The sequence below is a fragment of the Polypterus senegalus genome, chromosome 3 (assembly GCF_016835505.1).
Source record: "Polypterus senegalus isolate Bchr_013 chromosome 3, ASM1683550v1, whole genome shotgun sequence".
NCBI classification, from domain to species: Eukaryota; Metazoa; Chordata; class Cladistia; order Polypteriformes; family Polypteridae; genus Polypterus; species Polypterus senegalus.
This window is the reverse complement of record NC_053156.1, coordinates 260,788,224-260,801,419: the sequence shown is the minus strand read 5'-3', so window position 1 is coordinate 260,801,419 and position 13,196 is coordinate 260,788,224. Positions and strand designations below refer to the sequence as shown.

General features: G+C 39.0%; 1 protein-coding gene across 2 annotated transcripts in view; it reads right to left on the bottom strand.

Annotated features, from left to right (window-relative positions):
- Nucleotides 1-415: 415 nt before the first annotated feature.
- Nucleotides 416-13,196, bottom strand: part of LOC120526090 (adhesion G protein-coupled receptor F5-like) — a 97,947-nt gene continuing 85,166 nt past the window's right edge. For both annotated transcript variants that reach the window (XM_039748987.1, XM_039748986.1), the window contains one exon: nucleotides 416-1,348. The gene's annotated coding sequence lies outside the window, so the exon portion shown is untranslated. The remainder of the gene's footprint in view (nucleotides 1,349-13,196) is intronic.

Genomic DNA, 13,196 nt, shown 5'->3' with positions numbered 1-13,196 from the left:
AGCCTTGACAGAAGTTGAAGATTTTTTGCAACCATTTCCAATGTATAACTCCCCCCACTCCCCCCCTATATATATATATAAATATATATAGTGGTACCTCTGGTCACGACCGTAATTCGTTCCAAAATTCTGGACGTGACCCGAACATAATTTCCCCATATGATTGTATGTAAATTAATGAATCCGTTCCAGACCGTATGAACTGTATGAAAATATATATTTTTAAGCACAAAAATAGTTTATACCATAGAATGTACAGTGTAATAGTAAACTAAATGTAAAAACATTGAATAACATTGAGAAAACCTTGAACAACAGAGAAAACTAACATTGTAAGAGTTTGCGGTAGAATCTTATGAACCGCTCGCTGTAAACACTTTTTTATGAGTTTTAAGCACAGGGAAAAAAACTTCTCAAACCATCCTCTACTGGCTTTAAACTCCTCACCTTCGCCAATTGAAGAAGGATTTTTTTTTCAGCAAATCACCATGAATTTTCCTGGCTTTCTCTGCTATGATCAGCTCGCTTACACTATCCCCTGCAAGTTGTTTCTCGTTCAGCCACACTAGCACCAGTTTTGTCACCTCTTCCAGCACTTGAGACTTCTGCTTGGTTAACTTTGTAACTCCTTTTGTAACATCAGCTGCTTTGTTAGGCCCTGTATACGCAAACAAAAGAAAATGGGAAACCATTGGCGAGTACCAACGCACGTAGGGAAAGTGGCCACCAGTGTTTTTGTTCGTCACCAGAACATGTGGTCATGAACAGATGCTAAATTTTGGCAAACTCTTTGATCGTAACCTGATTTGTACGTGTTCGGAAACGTTCGTGACCAGAGGTTCTACTGTATATGTGCACAAATTCCTTGTTTTTATAGCAATTCAAAATTTTAGCATTCCCTTTGTGACAGGCTTGAGAGATGTCACAAAATTAATCCTCTAATTTTTATGCTCAGCTAGGAAAGCTCTGCTTCTAGGTGCTACTATTTTTTCACCATCACCATATGTACACGTATGACGTTTATGTAATATCCATGAGTAACTATCCTGATTTTTGCAGTTTTACTAAAATGATTTTAATAAAACATGCTGTCAGAATATAATGACTTTTGACAAGAATTAATGACTACAAATGACAAGAATTTAGTTTCATACTTTTTAAAAAAAATTCAAAATCTTAAGCCAAAAACAAAATATATTAAATATATTAGCATATAGGATACATGCGTTTATTTAGACTGAATATATATATCATCATATACATATATAACTTAAAATACAATGTGGCAGCCTCTGAAGGTTCAGATATACTTTCACAGGTTTCCAGGGAGAGAACTTCAGTTGGTAATCTTTAATGAAAAAAAAAAGACAGTTAACAATTACAGTACTTTATCTATTTATGATATACAGTTTACAGTAAATACAATCTAGACCTATCTCTAACCTATTGTTTTTAAGTAAAAGTCTTGAAAAAACTTTCAGTCAGACTTCAGACCAAATCATATTACAGAAACTGTACTGGTAAAAGTAGTCAATGACTTGTAGGTTAATGTTGACACAGACAACAATCCCCCTTGGGATTAATAAAGTATCTATCTATCTATCTATCTATCTATCTATCTATCTATCTATCTATCTATCTATCTATCTATCTATCTATCTATCTATCTACTATCTATCTATCTATTCTTGTTCTCTTAGACTTGAGTGCAGCATTTGACACCACAGATCAAAGTATTGTTTTTAGTTGCCTTAGCCAATGGGTGGCTCTTTCTGGTAGTGACTTAAACTTGTTTTAGTCCAATTTAATTGGTAGAAAATGCTTTGTTAGTTGTGATGTTTGTAGTTTGAGGGTCCATGATATTTTATATGGGGTACCTCAAGGAGGTACGCACATGCTCCCCTTAGGCCAGACTAACTCAAAGCACAAGGTGAACTACCATAGCTATGTAGATGGCATGCAGCTTTAGTTATCTCTAGTGCTCGATGACCTTGGAACTCTGCACTGTCAGATTCATTTTCTTACTAGCATTTTAGAATGAATGAGTAGTAATTTCCTCAAGTAAAACAAGGAAAAATGGAAATCTTACTTGTCAGTAGAAATAAAGAAATGTGACAGAGTCTTAGAAATAAACTTGATTACTTGGCACTACAAGTCAAGGGGGAGGTAAAGAATCGTGGACTCTGGCCTGAACTGTAAGTCACACATTGACTGTATTATTAGAAATACAAAAGTCAGACCTCTTACTGAAAAGATGCTGAAAAATGTTTGTGTTGATTATTATTATTTTTTTTGATAATGTGCATAAACTTCATGTAGAAAATATACAGGATGTCCCATTTTAGAAAAAAAACGTGCTGCACTCTTCCACATTGATGTGAAAAAAGGCACCAGTAAAAGTAAGACACATTACATTTGTTAAGTGGCTGCAGAAAAAAACACAGAAAAATACAGGTAAAGTGTGAATGAAATTTTAGGGAGCTTTATTACTTGTTTTCCACCATATGAAACCCTTAAAATCTCCAAAAAACATTTTCAGTGAGCTTCACCTTTTGCAGTTATGAAATCACTTTTAAAATGAATTTCAGGGTCAGTCCTTCAAAACTGTTTGCAATTTAAACCTTGCCTGTTTTGCTCATCACTAAATAAAACAACCAAAGTCAAGCAAGATCCAGAAATCTGGCACAAAATGCAGAGTTCAACATTTCTAAAATTCATTTTACAATTGTGGGTTTTCTTCTAAAAACTTCAAAATCGGATGCTAGGTTATGGACACTGTCATCTTTTACAGGGAATATGCAAAGGCATCAATCCTACAGGACCAACAATGGGGCACCTCTTGATTTTGGATACTTTGACAGAAACAGTGTAAAGGGTGACTAAGAGGTAAGATGGGGAAAAGAAATCATGAGATGGACAGAAGCAAACAGAAATAGTAAAAAATGTAGTCCTTTAAATAGGCAGGGTTCAGAATACCGATAAATTGTACATCAAAGCCAGAAACACTAAACAAAAAGTCAAAACACAGGTAAGAAAAGCAAAGGTACTCACACTAAAATCTATCTAGAAGTGGATAAAGGGTCCTACGTGATCTCTGGGAGAAATGACTGCCTAGTTCTCGAGCTCTACCCTCAACCACAATTTTATCCTTAAATTCATCTTCTTCTCTTGGCTGCTCCCGTTAGTGGTCGCCACAACAGATCAACTTTTTCCTCTCCTCTCTGTCTTGTTCTGTTACACCCATCACCTGCATGTCCTCTCTCACCACATCCATAAGCCTTCTCTTAGGCCTTCCTCTTTTCTTCTTTCCTGACAGCTCTATCCTTATCATCCTTCTCCCAATATACCCAGCATCTCTCCTCTGCACATGTCCAAACCAACGCAATCTCGCCTCTCTGACTTTGTCTCCCAACCATCCAACTTGAGGTGACCCCCTAATGTACTCATTTCTAATCCTATTCATTCTCGTCACACCCAATGCATATCTTAGGATCTTTACCTCTGCTACCTCCAGCTCTGTCTCCTGCTTTCTGGTCAGTGCCACCGTCTCCAACCCATATAACATAGCTGGTCTCACTACCGTCCTGTAGACCTTCCCTTTCACTCTTGCTGATAAACGTCTGTCACAAATTACTCCTGACACTCTTCTCCACCCATTCCACCCTGCCTGCACTCTCTTTTTCACCTCTCTTCCATAATCCCCATTACTCTGTACTGTTTATTCCAAGCATTTAAACTCTTCCACCTTCGCCAATTCTACTCCTTGTATCCTCACCATTCCTCTGACCTCCCACTCATTCACACACATGTTTTCTGTCTTGTTCCTACTGACCTTCATTCAACTACTCTCTAGAATGCCACGCATAATTTACTGCAGAACAGCAAGTACCTTCAGTATCATCTCTCCAGAAATTCTGCAGATAACATTGAAGACATTGCATTAATTAGGAAGCATTGTTGTTTTGCTTGTTATGTCACTGAGGAAGGCAATGGGGCTTCTAAAATGTTGGATTGATAAGATGAGCCCCTGGAAACATTTTATTTGCTGATTATGAAGCAGTCTGCTACTTTAAATTCATTTTTGAGGAAGAAGGTAAGAGAGGAGCATTATACAGTACATTTAAATTTGAAATAAAATCCTTTCATTTTGATGTTACTGTTTTTCAAGAGGGGCAACGGCAGCAAGCTAAAGGAAATCACTTCAGTGAAAAAACAGCAGGACATACTATATACATATTGTGGCCAGCAGGGGCGCACCAGCTCTCCAAACCTGACACAGACAGACACCAGGCACAAGTTCCAGCACAACACAGGCTTTAATTTCAAGGGGGAAATGCTTTTCACCCATTTCATTCCAGCACCAAGCACAAATAAAGCAGCACAGCAATGAACACAGCACACAGCACTTCTCTTCTTTCTCTTCCACTCTCTGTCTTTATCTTTCTGCTTCCACTCCTCAAGGCATGCTCCGCCCCTCTTCCTCCTGACTCTTGCCTCCCAAGTAGCAGGCAGGCAGCTCCTTTTCCCGAAAGGCTTGACCCGGGAGCACTTCTGTGTAAGGCAAAGTAGGGCTCCCCAGTCACTGCAGCACCCCCTGGTGGCACCCACAGCACCCAACAGGGCTGAGTCACCGAATTCCAATTCCCATGAAACCCTGTGAGAAACCATGGAACTGCCACAACCCATTGGGGGTGCGGTGCCATCTAGCGCTCCAGTGGAGATAATACCCTGCACATGTTCTCTCACCCAGTCCTTTTGATATGGAGGCATTACGGCTGGATAAGTGCCCCAGCCATCCCACACTATATATATATATATATATCTATACTAATAAAAGGCAAAGCCCTCACTCACTCACTCACTCACTCACTCACTGACTCACTCACTCACTCACTCACTGACTCATCACTAATTCTCCAACTTCCCGTGTGGGTGGAAGGCTGAAATTTGGCAGGTTCATTCCTTACAGCTTCCTTACAAAAGTTGGGCAGGTTTTATATCGAAATTCTACGCGTAATGGTCATAACTGGAAGCAGTTTTTCTCCATTTACTGTAATGGAGATGGGCTTCAACGCTGTACGCCTCCCACGTAATCACGCAGTACATAGAAAACCAGGAAGACCTCAAAAAAGCGCTCAAGAAAACATGCATTATATAATTGAGAAGGCAGCGAAACAATAAGAAGCGGCGGTGACATATACAACCATATTCATGAGTTCTGCTACTGAAACAAACGATGTAAACCTACACTTTAAATTAAGTTCATAGACAGGCTGCGCTGGCGTTTGTAATTTAGTGCCTGCCCATATAAGGCCGTCCGTCAGCGGCAATCCAATAGCAAACTGCCACGGGTAAATATTCACGGGTGAAGGACTGTGCTTATGGAGAGGAAGATGAGATGGTCAGGGTGGTGTTTGACACAAACTCAGCGAAACTGCGAGAGAAAGTTTTAAGTGCCAGGACTAAGGTAACATTAAATAAAGCTATGGACATAGCACGAGATGGCACCAGCACAGCTGGGAACCTTCGATGCAAGTACACCGAGTGGCTCACGTGAACTGACGCAGTGCACAGATAAAAAGCAACAGTTCCAAAGAGCGCTGAACAAAAACCAAATTACACAATTGAAAAGGCAGCAAAAAATATGAAGCGTCTGATAAGCATATTCATAAATGCAGCTACTGTGGAAACAAAGCACACGGTGGAAAAAGTCAATGTCCGCTAAAGGAAGACAGTGTAAAAACCCGTGCATGCAGTGTGTCAGGTCTCAGATAAAGAAGAAGACGAGCTGTTTATTGATGCAGTAAGAAACGAATCGATGAATGAAACCTGTCATCTTTACAACGATTGACAAACACGGAATGTAACTTGAACACAACACATCCTACAAATACGAACCTGATTGAAAGAAATAATGATAATCAAATCCTTGATGACAGCAACACTCAGTAACACTCACAAAACAAATACTGTATATTGACAGTCATGTTACGTTATTTTAAAATGTTCCCTTTTCTTTTCTACCTTTTTAACACACTACTTCTCCGCTGCGATACTGGCGGGTATATATATATGTATATATATATATCCCGCTCTACATCTCGAATAATGGATACTTTATTCGCCATCAATGATTGTTTTGGTAAAGCCATACTCAGTGTATTCATTAGATGAACGGTAAAAAAGTAAGAGCGAGGAGGATGACTTATTGAGGCATGCAGGCTGTAGTGTGCGTCAACTCTATCTGAATGCGATCACATTTGAAAAAATATATCTTTTAAGTTCTATTTAGTCCATATGTGTCAAACTCAAGGGCGCGGGCCACATCCGCCCGCGTGTAATTATATCCCGCGAGATCATTTTATATACTGTATTATTGTTATTAAAGCCGGGTATATGAAGCGCTGGTAACACAATAAACTACAGATCCCATAATGCAGCGCTTCAGCTGCCTTGCACTTACACTTACCGCGTTAATCAAGTCTACCTTATGATGCTGCAAGTTATTGCGAAGCTAGAGTTATTAGCACTGAGTTTGCACGGCGCTTTGGTGACTTTGAAGAACAAAAAGTCCGTCTACATGCGGCTCGAACCTTGTGCATGTTTGGTAGCACATATCTGTGTGAGAAGCTCTTCTCAGTGATAAAGACTAACAAAACAGCACACAGGAGTCGCCTCACTGATGAGCACCTGCAATCCATCCTGAGAATCTCCACAACACAGAACCTCACACCAAACAGAAACGAACTTGTGGCCAAAAAAGATGCCAGGCGTCCAGCTCTAAAATGACATATGAGCAAAGACAACTGAATGATTTGATTTGTTATTGCACGTAAGAGCGGGAGTCAACCGTTTTAACAAACAGCGTATTGCACTGATACTGAAATAGCTGTGTGTGTATATATGTAGATATGTATGTATATGTATATATATGTTTATCTATGTGTGTGTGTATATATGTAGATATATATGTATGTATATATGTGTATATGTATAGATATGTATATATATATATGTTTATGTGTGTGTGTGTAAATATATATATATATATATCTATACTAATAAAAGGCAAAGCCCTCACTCACTCACTCACTGACTCACTCACTGACTCATCACTAATTCTCCAACTTCCCGTGTAGGTAGAAGGCTGAAATTTGGCAGGCTCATTCCTTACAGCTTACTTACAAAAGTTGGGCAGGTTTCATTTCGAAATTCTATGCCTAATGGTCATAACTGGAAGGTATTTTTCTCCATTAACTGTAATGGAGTTGAGCTGGAATGACGGGGGGGAGTTTAGTGTGACATCATCACGCCTCTCACGTAATCCGTGAACTGACTGTCAGCGCAGTGCGTAGAAAACCAGGAAGACCTCCAAAAGCGCTTAAGAAAACATGCATTATATAATTGAGAAGGCAGCGAAACAATAAGAAGCGAGCGAGTGACATATACTACCATATTCATGAGTGCTGCTACCTCGGAAAGAAAGCAAGGTGTAAACCTAAACTTTAAATTAAGTTCATAGACAGGCTACGCTGGCGTTTCACATGCCCACAGGTAATGCGGGATACAAGTTTAATGAGAGGACGAGGATATAAGCGAGAGTTTTGATCACTTTATAACTAAGTTAAAATTGTAGGTGAAGGGGTGTGCTTATGCAAATTCGAGACTGTGTTTGTGGGGATTGACAGTTAAGGCGGGGGGGGGAGTGACGTCATCATCTCCCCTCCCATTCATCTCATTTGGCTCTGAGCTGAGCTCTGCAGCTAACGCCGTCTTCCGAAGCAACTTAGTCAGACTGCCACCAAATACTCACAGAAAAATCCACAAGTTAATACACACGCTGTCTCCATAGAGTTTCTCCACACTGAATCCTCCAGGCACTACTTACAAAAGGTTACATTGACAATCGTGTTACGTTATTTTTAAAATCTTTCCTTTTCTTAGCACAAGCACAGCTGAGAAGCTTGATGCATGTGCTCCATAACGCTTAAAAATAATGCATTTAATCACACTTTGCATTACAAGCAAAGGGAGCTTTTGTCAATGCATGATTTCCTGGTACACGATTACTTTGATCAGCGCATCCCGATTCATTTTACCCTCGCACCACCTTAGTTTGAGAAGAAGTATGAAAAAATATGAGGTTAACACAGAAAAACAGATCAACAATTCAAGCTTTATGAATAATCGATTCGCCATCAATAATTGTTTTGGTAAAGCCATCCTCCTTCCATTTTATAATTTTTCCGCCACTAGCCATGATTAAATGAGCGGTAAATAAAGTAAGAGCAAGCGAGGGTGACTTATTTAGGCAGGCATATATATGACAGCAACACTCATGACAATGTCAATCATGTTACGTTATTATTAAAATGTTTCCTTTTCTTTTCATTACTTCTTTAACACACTACTTCTCCGCTGCGAGGGGCGGGTATTTTGATATATCATATAATATATGAATGACCTCCAAAGAGCGCTGAGACTTTTGATATCATGAGCGTGTATACAAAACTGTGGTCTCCTGCCCTGCAAAAGTCGAGCAGCCAGCGCGTGCATAGCTGTGCCGGCCTTTGAGACGCTGACTGCGCTTCTGCCTTAAGTCAAAGTGAGCACTTTTAATTTTTTTCATCCTCCCCCTGAGCTATAGCCCAGACAAGTGCAAACACAGGACCCCTTTTCTACACCACGGCAAAATAATATTAAGGCGATTCACACTTTCTTTTGCGTATACGATTATGAGGTTCTCACCCGGATTATGAAGACACGCACACAGTAGAGGACTGACAGTGCCACCACAGCCGATTAATGGCGAGGACGTCTCACCAGTCTACACAAGACCCACCGCGACTGTCCTCAAAAGGGGATCATAACGTCAGCGAACACATCTCTATACTATATAAAAGAAAAAGGCAACTTTCCTTTCTTTACACCTTTTTCCTTTTATCCCAAACCAAAGCCTTTCTCGCTAACACTGCAGAGGACACAAAACTAATTTTCTTTAAATGCCGGTAAGGCACATTACCAGAGGCACAAATTTGAGCGTTCACATAGAAAATGTAATTTCTATACCACAGCCGTCGTGTAGCGCCTTTCAAAAGGGATCTACTACCGAGAGATGATCCATATATATTTTAGCTGCTGTTAGTTACTTACCTGTTGTGTTACACAGTCTTTAAAATGTAGTTTACCCAACCACTCCAGTAGGGCTCAATGTACCTGTACTTCTTAAAACGTTAATGTTTTACTGTTTAATAACTTATAGACTATATTTTATTATTTCTCCCTTGCACTCAGTGACCAAAGCTATACACACACATATATAAAAGCTATACACACAAGTATATGTATGTGTATATATATTATATGTGTATATATATATATATATATATATATATATATATATATATATATATATATATATATATATATATATATATATATATATATATCTTGTCACACACGTGTGCATGGGAAGCAGCTGAAGGGCTTAGGAAATACTGTTTATACATCTGCCCAGGGGGGCGGGGTGCACTGACGCTCTTTCTGAGTTCTCTGCAGGTCTTACCCGGGAAATCCCACCAGGAGCCGCCATTTCCAGGAAGGACACATCACTTCCGGTTCCGCCCCAAGAATGAGGTCACTTCGGTTCGGCCCGAGGATGATGTCACTTCCAGTTCCGGCCCAGAGGACGACATCATTTCCGCCCTCTGTGCTATAAAGCTCACTGCCTTGGCTTAGGCAGGCAGTTCTGTTTTGGACTCTGTTGTGTATACTACTGTTACAATGCCTCAAAGACTTTTGCAGCCGGGAAACCGTAATAAACGGGTGGCTGCCCCAAACCTTTCCACGTCTCTGGTCTCCACTTATTACAATATATATATATATATATATATATATATATATATATATATATATATATATATATATATACACACACACACACACACACACATACATACATACATACATACATACATATATATAATTTGTGTGTGTGTATGTATGTATGTATATATATATATATGTGTGTGTATATGAAGATATGTATATATATATATATATATATATATGTATGTATGTATGTATGTGTGTGTGTGTGTGTGTATATATATATATGACAGCAGCAATCCAAACTGTGAGAAAACAGTAAAAAGGAGGCGTGTCAGACGTCGTGGTACATTTTCTGATGCAGCTAGGCGAAAAAACTTTGTGGCGCTGCCGCCAAATACACAAAACAATTACTTTGACAATCATGTTATATTATTTTAAAATGTTTCCTTTTCTTTTTCATAACTTCTTTAACACACTACTTCTCCGCTGCCAAGCGGGTATATATATATATATATATATATATTGTTAGATATATAGATAGATAGATAGATATGAGAACAACACTCATATCAATGACAAAACAATTACATTAACAATCATGTTACGTTATTTTTAAAATTTTTCCTTTTCTTTTTCGTACCTTTTTAACACACTACTTCTCCGCTGAAGCCTGGTATTCTCTAGTATATATATATATATATATATATATATATATATGAATGACAACAACACTCATCACTCACAACAGTGACAAAACAATTACATTGACAATCAGGTTCGTTATTTTCAAAATGTTTCCTTTTCTTTTCATTACTTCTTTAACACACTACTTCTCCGCTGCGAAGCGCGGGTATTTTGCTAGTATATATATATATATATATAAATTTGAATATTATGACAAAGTTGATTTATTCAGTAATTCGATTCAAAAAGTGAAACTTGTGTATTAGATTCATTCATTACACACAGACTGATGTATTTCAAATGTTTATTTCTTTTAATTTTGATGATTATAACTAACAACTAATGAAAGTCCCAAATTCAGTATCTCGGAAAATTAGAATATCAATTAAGACCAATGCAAAAAAAGGATTTTTAGAAATGTTGACCAACTGAAAGGTATGAACATGAAAAGTATGAGCATGTACAGCACTCAATATTTAGTTGGGGCTCCTTTGGCCTGGATTACTGCAGCAATGTGGCATGGCATGGAGTCGATCAGTCTATGGCACTGCTCAGGTGTTATGAGAGCCCATGTTGCTCTGATAGTGGCCTTCAGCTCTTCTGAAATGTTGGGTCTGGCGTATTGCATCTTCCTCCTCACAATACCCCATAGATTTTCTATGGAGTTAAGATCAGGCGAGTTTGCTGGCCAATTTAAGAACAGGGATACCATGGTCCTTAAACCAGGTACTGGTAGTTTTTGCACTTTGTGCAGGTGCCAGGTTCTGTTGGAAAATGATATCTGCATCTCCATAAAGTTCGTCAGCAGCAGGAAGCGTTGACCTTGGACCTCAGAAAACACAATGGACCAACACCAGCAGATGACATGGCACCCCAAACCATCACTGACTGTGGAAACTTTACCCTGGACCTCAAGCAACGTGGATTCTGTGCCTCTCCTCTTTTCCTCCAGACTCTGGGACCTTGATTTCCAAAGGAAATGCAAAATTTACTTTCATCAGAGAACATAACTTTGGACCACTCAGCAGCAGTTTTGTCTTTAGCCCAGGTGAGACGCCAGAACCAACAATTCAGAAGAGCTGAAGGCCACTATCAGAGCAACATGGGCTCTCATAACACCTGAGCAGTGTCACAGACTGATCGACTCCATGCCACGCCGCATTGCTGCAGTAATCCAGGCCAAAGGCGCTCCAACTAAATATTGAGTGCTGTACATGCTCACACTTTTCATGTTCATACCTTGCTGTTGGCCAACATTTCTAAAAATCCTTTGTTTGCATTGGTCTTAGTTGATATTCTAATTTTCCGAGATACTGAATTTGGGACTTTCATTAGTTGTCAGTTATAATCATCAAAATTAAAAGAAATAAACATTTGAAATATATCAGTCTGTGTGTAATGAATGAATCTAATATACAATTACTGAAGTAAATCAACTTTGTCATAATATTCTAATTTTATGACCGGCACCTGCATGTCCCTTTCCCTTCATCATTGCTTCAACATTGTTGTAATTATTGTGTACATTTTATGCAAGTAGCATATGCCTGTCTGTCGCGCTTTGTTTCGTAAGCCCTCTTGGTTGGGGGTCCTCGATTTCAAAGCACTTTTTTTCCTTTCATTATTTTAAACACTCGTACAGATATCCGCCTCTTCGCCCCGCTCTGTCCCGCCCCGTTCAATGCACCCTGTCGCTACCCAATCTGCGGTGCCTACCCGATTTGCGCGCGCATGCGCACGCATGTGCAGAGCTTTACTATTACGACCCTATCAGATCTGCGTTTTTTTACTTTGCGACATGAGTCCCCATCCGATTTGTCTCGCGCACGCTCTCTGTGCTTAATTAAAAATTCATTTCACGACGCTGTCCGATTTGTTCTGCGCATGTCGAATGTTTTACGATACACGTCACTCGTCAGGTTTGATTTGTACTTGCGAGTCATTTTTGCGTTGTCCGTCTGTAAGTGGACTTGTTACTGGAAAAGATGTCAACTTTTGAATTTTAGAACGTCATGGAAGAAGATGTGTCGCCTGAAAAATTTAACGCCAGTCGAATGAAGAGGGAGCGAAATGAAATGCGACATGTGTCTGTGAACTTTATAATGGACATATACAGCTTTTTGTAAGTACGTCATTTTTAGTTAAACCACTTCGTAATCTCGTGGTTTAATCGTATAAATCACAGCATTTTCCGTGTTTGGGTCAATGGATTAATATATGTATGTCATTTATTTCGTAGCATTCTATTAGCATTTGGTGATGTGTTTCTTTTAACATTTGTCCACATTTTTTTTATCTTAAAGAGTGAACGGCGTGCTAATAATTAAGTAAAACAATGTAATCGAGGTGTCGAATTAGGAATAGATAGAATTAGGAGTGCAGGACTGACACTCGACCGGTGTAAAGTGTGCCCTCCAAAGCCATCTTTTTTATTATGTTGATATCAGATTACATCAATGCAATAGTTTTTCCATAATAACGTTAACAAATTATAATGATGAAGGCTAAATTACATACAAGAGTAGCAACAACTAAGTTATTACAAGAAAGCAGGATGCGGATAATAGAATTACAAATTGTTAATGGATTACTTTAACCTTATTTAGTAGAAAAAAATTCCATGGTTGAAAACATGCAATTTTAAAATTTATATCCAAAGCCATCAGAGACGTGTGGTGTGA